Source organism: Acomys minous, assembly GCF_964271855.1.
Source record: "Acomys minous genome assembly, chromosome: 11".
In the NCBI taxonomy this organism is placed as follows: Eukaryota; Metazoa; Chordata; class Mammalia; order Rodentia; family Muridae; genus Acomys; species Acomys minous.
The window spans coordinates 49,890,353-49,899,108 of NC_140492.1; the positions used below are offsets into that span (position 1 = coordinate 49,890,353).

Below are 8,756 nucleotides of genomic sequence, written 5' to 3' on the forward strand. Positions count from 1 at the left end.
CTTGGTATTAGTTCAATACAAAGATCTGCATTAGAGAGTCTCCAAGACTCAGCTGAAAGCATCATTTGCGAATTCATTTACCAATCTCCCTAAAACCTCAGCCACAAAAATACTGATAGATTGCCTCCACAGCTCATATCTTGTGTTTTGTCCCCAAATCTAGCTGCTGGACACTTACTAGACAGTGTGAAATTTTACAATAGATCTTCCCTAACATTGATATGAAAATTAGCCTCATTATGCTATAGACTGAGGTAAATTCCTACCGGGTTTGTAAAGAAATCCTTGCTTCCTTTTGTGTAGTGTCCTGAATTGTGGCAGGCATGCTTCCTGGAGCAGTTCCCATTATTTGGGGACTATTTTCAAGTCAGAAACCAGTGGTGTCTTTAGACTGTTCTTTTCTTCCTGTGGCAGTGTGTCTTTTGGTCATTTTGCCTCTCGCTAGAGCCCAGCAGGTGGCCATGGCAAAATGAGTAAAAATCAATTCTATTTTGTTGGTTGTGGGTAATAAAATAAGCTATTGTGATGATGGAGAGGGCCTGAAGGTTCCTGGCTGTAATGAGGTTTATGGATTATCTGTGCCTGGGTGATCAAGGCTCACCTTTCCGCTGTGGGGAGCTGGGAGATGTCTACGAAGGAAAAAAAATCAGGCATTATAAATGTGTTTTGCTATCACCCTGAGTGTTCATTTTTCTTTAATCATAAAAGCAGCAGTAATAAGAGCTCAAGCATGATACGATATGCAGGTATGGAATAAGAGCAGAACTTTCCCTCTCCTATGTTCTGCTCCCAAGAAATAATTTGGCTTGGGATGTTCCTAGTTTTAAATTTCTGGTTAATAATCTCTACTGATACCAATAATGTTCTTATTTCTCAAAGAGAAACCAAAGAACTCACGCCACTTAAACTACCCTGTTCCTCCTCTGTTTGTGCTTGTTTTAATATTTTACCTTTTCATCGGCTACTTTTACAATTCTAAAAAAGTACTCTAAGTGCTTATGAAAATAGATTTAATATATATTTCATATATATAGTAGCCATCTATAACCCCTTTGCATATATCTACCATAGGTCATTTTTTACTTTCTACCCTGTAAGGTAAATATGAATATTTTTTGTCTGTCTGTACATTGCTTATGGATTTTATCTTAAAAAGTCAAAATTAAATAAATTGTATATTCATCTAACATAATGCAGTATGGATGGACCTATGCAGGAGCTAAAGTTTTCCTTGCATCAAAAACAGAACCCTCTTAGGAACAGTTCATGCTGTATTTTAATTTGTTTTGTAAATATATAAAGAATCATTAGTGCCTTCATATATAATGGATATTAAGAGTTTCAGCATTTTGTGGGTTTTATATTATTAAAAGAATAATGAAATTCCACTTAATTCCAAAATTATTTATGATCTGTAGCAGGAGTTCATTCTCTTCTTGGTAACATTGGTTTCCCATGTTCTCTGACTACCTGCTTTGATGTGGCTTAACCATTTTCTGGATTTATTTCTTCATAGCATTTTCATGCGGAGTTTAGCTTCACAGCTCTAGAAACCCTTACACTGATCTTTCCTGAATTTTCTTTCAACTTTTACTGCTTTCCCCAGAAATATTATCTAATATTTTTTTCAGCTATATTGGACAAAAGATTAGAAATTTTCATATGCCTGAAAATGTAGTGCCTTTGCTCCTGTATCGTGTTGACATTTGGGCTGGGTATAGAATCATGTGTTTATGTTGAGTATATGTATGAGTATATACATAGGCACCCATGTGAACATGTTTTAGAGCATTTCCTGTACTATTATTTGGTGTCTTCGGTGATGGATTAAGGGATGATGACAATTTGGTTATTGTGTTTTGTTCTCAAAAGTTTAAAATGCATTTCTCCCATCTTTGAAATTTGAATTATTTGTTCCCCTTACTCCACATTGAGCCAGAGCTGAATGTGAAGACTTAAATCCCCTTTACTTCTAAATGATGATGTGTCACATTAATTTAAAATTTGCTCTTCTCTTCCACAGTCCTTCTATACAACATCTTTCTACCATTCTATATATTGTTTTAAAATGCTAAGGAAAAAATTCAATTCTACTGTAGCCTACTTCTTAATCTATTTTCTGCTGCAATAAGAAAGTGACTAGGTCTGGATAATTTATGCCCAAATGAAGCTTATTAGCTTGTAGGTCTTTATGTCTAAGACCATGATGCTGTCACCTGCTTGGTTTCTGTGAGGGCCTTAGGACATATGTTTCACATAATGAGTGAGAGTACACATAAAGATAGAATGTTTGTGAGAAATGGAGAGATTTTTTATAACAGCTTATTCTTTCATAATTAATTTAGGTCTAGCTGGTAAGGCCTAACACAGTCTCTTGAGAAAACCATGAATTCACCTGTGACCATTGTATCTCCCCAACACACCTTTCAATAAGCCCTGTCTCTCTCTTTTTTAAAAAATATTTTATTATTTATTAATATACAGTGCTCTGCCTGCATGTACACCTGCACACCAGAAGAGGACACTACATCACACTGTGGATGGTTGTGAGCCACCATGTGGTTGCTGGGAATTTAAATCAGGACCTCTGGAAGAGCAGTCAGTGCTCTTAACTTAACCTCTGAGTGATCCATCTCTCCAGCCTGAGCCCTGTCTCTTAAAATACCCAGCACACTGGAGACCACACATCCAAACATGTCAGTCTTTGCAAGACATGTCACATCTGAGCCCTTCACTTACATTTTAAAGAAGGCAATTATACTTTAAACTCCTCAAAACTCTTTATTTACTTTTTGTAATTAATAACTCTGTGAATCTCTCTAAACACACTAAATAAAATATTTTCAAATTTTGAATCATTGCTTATTACGATCAGTGATTTAGTACTTCTCCTACTTTAATATAGATGTGTTTTTTCTCTCTCTCAAAATCTAAATCTCATAATTCTAATATATCCACTCATCTGGACACCAAGATTTTTAGAAATTCTAGGATCAAGATACATCCTTGAATTAATAGTATTTCACACCTTAATTGAAGTATATTCTTTTCAAATGCCCCATGAAATAATATGCTCAATTATAGATATCATTTTTGTTATAATAAAGCACCATCCCATGGGCTGAGGTCTCTGAGTGAATAAAAAGGAAAAAGTGAATGCCAAGATTAATCTCTCTGTCCTTCCTGACTGTTTATGTGAAGTGACTGGCTGCTTCACACTGCTGTGGTGGTTAGGGCTACTGTCTTCCCACCATGAGCCAAATAAGCCCTCCTTCCATTCCTCCCTCCCCCTCCATTCCTCCCTCCCCCTCCTTTCCTTCCTTCCTTCCTCCCTTCCTTCCTCTTCCTTCCTTCCCTCCTTCCTTCTTTCCATCCATTAGATATGTCACATCAACATTAATTCACTTCCCATTCTTAAGTCTACACCAGTTAATTGGCATCAGATGTTTTGAATTCAGCCAGATCTCCACACCACAGTGACAGCATTTCCTTTAGTGTTTTGATTCATGCTGTCCACTTTGACTTACCCATCGATATGATCAGACTGACCTATACTCCTTCTTCAGTTAGCTTAGATCAGTAGTTGTCAAACTTGTCTGCACATTGCAGTCATCGTGAGGGCTTCAAAAACCACTGACCTCTGTAGCTCACTCCCAGAGAGTTGGTTTTTCTTCTGGGCAGGGCTGGTTAAATCTAAATTGTAGCAAAGTTTGAAAGCTATCAGCCTAGAGCAGCTCTGAAATTGAAAACATCAACAGGAAGCAGGATATAGTATCGATCGAAACTGTAGCCAAATAGCCTGAGTTTATTTCCCAGTTTTTTCCACTTAATACTGTGTGACTTTAGGCAACTGCATTTCTCTGTGTATCAGATTTAAATCCCTGCAGTAAGGCCAGTTTACTTGCAATTGGAGGAAACTACAAATCGGGCTGTAACTGTAGTAATGGCCCGTGAGATCATTATATAGATCTAGTACATTGATATTAAACAATACGTAGGTCATACTATTGTGTAAGTGTAAAATAAATACATTGCTTACTGAACTTCATTCTTATCTCTTAAAATCTTAGTCCCTTACTCTTCAACAGTCTGAACACTTTGTTTTCTCAGTCCATTTCCAGCTTCATCGTTTTCATAAGTATGCTGGACTCTGTAGTCCGTACTCTTAGCAGCATCCTCAAGTTCTTAACTCCATTGTTTTGCGGAAGATACAGCCGCCCATTAACTCATCACTACTTCTCTATTCCTCACACTATTGAATATTGTTGAGGAGAAAAATGGCATCATTACAAATTTAGTGTCTCATACCCAGTGCTCCACACGGGAGCAGTGTTACTGCGACACTTTTTTCATCTGCCTTTGCTGGATTCTTCCTTGCCACGAGGGTTCCTTCAGCCTCTTCTCTTCCTACAGACTACTTGGGAGGGCTACTCTCCATCTTAGCAAAAAGCTCTGTCTTCTGTTTCTCTAGCAAAGACACCAACGATTGACTCTCTTTCTACAAATGGATCCGTTTGTGCGTTCAGTCTTTCTCCTCCTAGACCCGGAGCAAGCATACCTTCTGCCCAGGAAGAGTTTATTCTCCCTCACTTCCTCTTCCTCTCTCTCCTCTCTCTGTGCTTTCACGTTCCTTTACCTAGATTACTTTTCATCTTAGTCATAAGCATGTCTAAGCCTCTCATGGAGAAATCTAACTTTTCTAAACACCACAATCTCTATGTCCCCCCCCCCCTTCACAGCTAAACTCTTGGAGGAATGGTGGACACTTAGCTCCTTCCTTACCTCAGTTCCTCTCTCTTTGTTCCCATGAAATTAAATGACCCTGTCAATGAGCCAATAAAGTTTGGCAATGGGTACAACGTATATTTTCCTGTCAAATGGTGCTTTTTCTGTCTTCTAAAACATTGTTCTCCTATGCTTTCTTGTCTTTAATGTTCCTTTTCAGACTTCCCCCTGGGTTTATTCACTTGTGCCGTATTTACTATTGCTGGGCCACATCATACAACCTTGGCTTCCCAACTCTGTATTTCTCCTCTAGTGCATTGTTTTCAGTAATAAGTTTTGTCTACAGCCTCAAACTTGTCCTGATCCCTTATTTCTTTAGATACAATTGCCTAACATGATATTTTTTCCATCTGGAAGTTCCTAGCAATTGCTAAAATTGAGGGGTGTTCTTTTTTCCCCATACCAACTTTGTCTTCCTTCAAGTATTATTGAATTATTGTAGTAATTAGCATATGACTACCTTAGTGAGTCACTTGTAATACTAAAGTCTGGAATCACTCTACCTCATCCTCACTTACTCCACACACTAGGCGAATCCCTGTAGCCATTCTCACCTGCTCCCTGCCCTGGCACCTATCTCAATATAAGCTCTATATGAGCTCTATAAGCTCAGCATTTGGGTGCTCCTGTCTTTGACTGATTTTTCTACATTTCCTCGTGTCTTCCAATCCTTCCTTTATCACAATTCTTCTCAAGGCTCATGTTAAAGGAAGTAGACCTTGAGCTATTCTACAATTAATGGTAGAACACTTATTTTCTGATCTCCTGTAAATCATTATGGAGAAAGATGTGGCCTGATGTAAGGTAAGCGTAAGACCAGTTACAATGAGTGTTCTGAAGCCCACCCTGGACATGAGGAAAAGCAAACTACATTTCCTCATAGTGGAAGGCTGTTTAACTCCAATTTGAAGGCACGGCAGTTGCTTCAGTGAAGGAAAAATAAAAGACTGAAATTTCAAGAGATTACAAATCCACACATGTAGCTCTTATTTCTAGCAAATCAAATTGTGGCTTTTAAGATAAATTCCAAGATTATCACTTGGAACTCAGCAGGTGCACAGACTCTTGGGCCTTCCCCACATATGCAGATGTACGGAATCAGGGATCTGACAGACAGATGCTGGTGATGTGTTGGATGAAGCACCCTGAATAGTTCTCAGCAGGTGAAAGTTGCAGAACTTCTGGCCTGGATTCCTATCTCCCATACAGTGGTACTGAGGAATGGCTTCCCTTTCTATCTGCCTCCAGCACTTTTCATTCCGTAGTCTTTCAAAGCACTCACAAGTCCAAAATCAGTCCCTGGAGACCAACTAGAGAATTTGCAAGGAATTTGTTTTGGATAGGGCCATGAGGAGTCTAAGCAGGACCAGAAAATGATGAATATTTTAATTAAATATAAGCAACATAAGGTGATAAGGGACGTATGTGGATCTGGCTGTCTCTTTTGCCATGTCCCATAATGGCATGTATTGAGTGAGCACGCATCAAGTATTTTCTGGCTCTGTGGCCAATTGTGTAGTTTAGAAGAATGGAAAGAAGCCATCTCCTCGCTCTTGGAACAGCATGGTAGATGGCTTATATCACATCATCTGGATTAGAATATAACATCAGAGTGACAATGCTGACATGATCTTTTATAATGTTCCCCAGTCACCTGACCCTACCTAGCTGGTTTCCCTAAGAAGACCATGTAACATAACCTAGTCCCTTTACCTGGCTTTCTCACAAAAGTATTATGACCTTATTCTAAAGGGTTAGGCCTAAGCCCTGGGCCACAAAGTAAATACAATTGGTAAGACAGCTTCTGTTTTAGATTCAAAATAACCTCTTACAGTTGCTTTTAGAGCAACTTTTCACTTGTGTGTCTAAGGGATATGACTGTGGGAGTCGAGGTTTGCAGGGGAGCCGTCTTTCTAATGCCATTGCAGCCATACAGAACACTGGTCTCATGAACCTGAGAGGTCCTGGAAGCAAATGACACATCACGGAGCCCTCACATGTCCAGCTGCAGTGTTGGAATCCCCATACTGGTTAGCAGTTCAGGCTTTGGTATCAATGACTACAATTTGTTGCACAAAAAGGAAACTGGAGGTATGAGCAGGTGAGCTGCCTCTGTGTCTGGGAGGTAACTGGGAAGGGAGCTGCATATCTCCCGGTGCTGGAGAGCCAATACAGAGAACACCAGCCTGGGGCTCCTTATGCAGAAATGGTTACTGAAGGCCACATGGTTGTCAATGTGGGCTGGATATCTCAGTAAATTTTCCATCTTCAACTCTGCTAAAACTGGAACACTCTGTTTGAACCTAATGAATGCTAGCCAGCAGGGTAGGAAGGCATTGAGGGCAAGGTGGGGGAGTAGGAACTGGGGCTGAGGAAACATTAGCTATTTCCTGAAAAACAAAATTTCCCTACGCACTCTGCCATGGGAACTGGTGTGAATGAAAATTATCACAATAGCAGAAAACTTCAAAGACAGATTTATGGGGTTTCCGGAAACCAACTGCTTATGTGCTCCGGTACAGGTTATTAGACAGCTGCTGTCGTCAGAGGAGCCCAGGATTCCACAAAAGACAGATCGTGCCCAGCTTATTCTCACGGTCGTAGTCAAGAACAGTCACAGTGAGACAGTGGGAAGAAAGGTCCAGTGTCCCATACGTCTTTCCTGGACAACTTCAGTTGGGGATCTTTCAAGTTTAAAATTTTCCCAGGATTATTGAGGCCTCTCAGTGGAAATAACAGGGCTGGTAGCAGGAAGTGCATTTTATTATTGGGTATTGGACTACCAGAGATAATTGTTTAACATTGTTTACGGATGATATGTATCCTGGAGGTAAAATGCCCTAGACCAGAAATAGATATATCTTGGGCCAGATTGTCTTCTGTGATTCGTGTGTGTGTGTGTGTGTGTGTGTGTGTGTGTGTGTGTGTGTGTGTGTGTACATGTGCATGCATATGTGTATGTGTGAGTGTAGTATATGGTATTAGAGACTGAGCGCAATGCTTTGTACATGCTAGACAAATGCTCTGCCATATAGACAAATATTCTATCTCCGTAGTCCCCCTTTTATTTTTATCTGAACAAAGGATTTCTCTAAATTGCCTAGGCTAGCCCTTCTCTCACTCTACAGAAAAGGCTAGCCTTAAGCATGAGCTTCACAAGCCTCCATCTCTCAAGTAGTTTGAGTCACAGACCTTATCCAGCAAGCCTGGCTGGACTGGAATTGCTTGAAATGAAAATGGCTAGTGGCCATTTTGAAAATCACTGAGTTGGTTATAGCCCAAATGGAAAGCAATCATGGCATCCCGCTGTGAACTGGAAACAAATGTGACTTGCTTAAAATGACGGGCCCACTCTGGGGAGAGCATGCAGGCGGACTATCGTTCCCTTCTCCATGATCGGTCCTTTGATAACTACAGGAAATTCAAGACACACTTTTGATGTTCTCTTTCTTTTTCAGGGTCTTTACCTTGGCTATTAGTAATCGAGTAAGACAATGAAACGAGAGCTGATGAGGTGGCTCAGCAGGCAAAGCACTTGCCATGAAGCTTGACAACCTAACTCGATCCTCAGAACCCACATGATGGAAAGAGAGAGCCAACAGCCACAGGAAGTCTTCTGCCCTCTACACATATGCCATGGTACATGCCCCTCATAAGAAAGTAAAAATCCAATTAAAACTTCAAACATGTAACTTTTTTTTAATGAAGTGAAGTAAAATAAGAACTAGAGAATGGAATTTTAAACAAAGAGTGATATTTTCTGACTTTTACTGAAACGTAGAATGTACACTGTGGTCAGGATGAGAACACAGTGATTTATTTGATGACTCGTTTGGATCTGGAAGGATCTGAGGGAGAAGTTTCCAAGTGTTGGCATATCTCTGAATAATGGGTGTGATCCTTTTAGTGTTCTTTACACAGGACTGAGCAGGAAAGCAGTTCTGAGAAGTGATGCTGTGATTCTCAGCCCA

The 8,756-nt window shown here is 39.9% G+C and overlaps 2 long non-coding RNA genes across 4 annotated transcripts in view; one reads left to right on the top strand and one right to left on the bottom strand.

Annotated features, from left to right (window-relative positions):
- The window catches only part of LOC311608559, a 30,351-nt gene extending 21,829 nt beyond the window's left edge, over positions 1 to 8,522 (top strand). For all 3 annotated transcript variants that reach the window (XR_014783009.1, XR_014783010.1, XR_014783011.1), the window contains one exon: positions 8,244 to 8,522. This is a non-coding gene — a long non-coding RNA (uncharacterized lncRNA). The remainder of the gene's footprint in view (positions 1 to 8,243) is intronic.
- On the bottom strand, positions 537 to 8,317 carry LOC311608561. Its single transcript, XR_014783014.1, has 3 exons — positions 8,253 to 8,317; positions 3,528 to 3,736; positions 537 to 629 (listed from the first exon to the last, which is right to left on the bottom strand). It is a non-coding gene; the product is annotated as an uncharacterized lncRNA (long non-coding RNA).
- Positions 8,523 to 8,756: the final 234 nt, after the last annotated feature.